We start from the raw sequence: 1160 nt of genomic DNA on the forward strand, positions 1-1160 counted from the left end.
AGACCATAATTTAAACATATTCTATTCATATTCTACCCTGGTCAGCCAACATGGAAAACTCAGAATAGAATAAGGACAGCTTTTTATTAATTCTGTTTTACCTCAACTAAGCCTAAAATACTCTAAAAAGCCCACTTTTTTTAAGCACATTTTAATAAAATTACATATTTTATTCTGAACCGCAGGGAGCCAGGATTCCCGAATGGCCCTAATCTTACCAGCAAAAAACAAAGTTCTTTTCAATTGGTCCATTCCAGTTCTCTCTTATACCAATCACCTTTGTACCTTCAGAAACTTTTCCTCCATGAAGTACACCTAATCCAGGGGCAGGCAATCATTTCAGGTGGAGGGCTGCTTACCGAGTTTAGGCAAGCTGTTGAGAGCCACATCGGTAGCCCCACCCCTTGACAGGTGTTCCGCCCCCTGGTTGCCATCTTGTGATTGGAAATCCTGCCCCCTAACCCCTGACCTTTGCCACTAGAAAGCCCTCCCCTTATCCATGAAAATATTCCTTTCATGAAGGGGTTTTGCCATCTCAGAACCAGAAAAATACCAAATTATATTCTAAAAATCAAAAATCTGAAACATTCATTAATTTGATTTTAAAAATATTTTTGTCCTCATTTACATGTGTTTGTGTAGTGTACATAGAGGTGATTGCACAATACCTTAAAATTAAGTCTTACTCTTGTATATTTTGGGGTAGTAGGGGGCATGGAGGGGTGGGTACAAGTTTGTGGGGGGCTCTTGGTGTGTGGGTATGTGGGGGAGAGCGTGGGTGTGGGGGGGAGCATGTGGGTATGTGTATGAATATGTGGGGTGTGAGTAGGTATGGGATTTGTGGGGGGCTATGTGTTGGAGGGAGGGCACTGTGTATATGGCAGTGCCCAGAGGGGATGTGGATGCATGTGTATGGTGGGGTGTGCATGTGGGACTCACCCTATGAACACACACACACACACACACACACACACACCCTCCTGCTTCTGGCCCTGGTGTACCGGCACGGGCTCTGTACTCCCACAGTTCAGTGATGCAGCCAGGGGCCATGTGGTGCTGGAGCACCCAATGGATGTTCAGGGAAGCAGTGAAAGCTGCAGCAGGCAGAGGCTTCTGGTTGGGGGGGCGACAGTGAGAGGAGGGTGGGGGGGGGGGGGGGG

The sequence above is a fragment of the Alligator sinensis genome, unplaced genomic scaffold (assembly GCF_000455745.1).
Source record: "Alligator sinensis unplaced genomic scaffold, ASM45574v1 scaffold1197_1, whole genome shotgun sequence".
NCBI lineage: Eukaryota > Metazoa > Chordata > Crocodylia > Alligatoridae > Alligator > Alligator sinensis.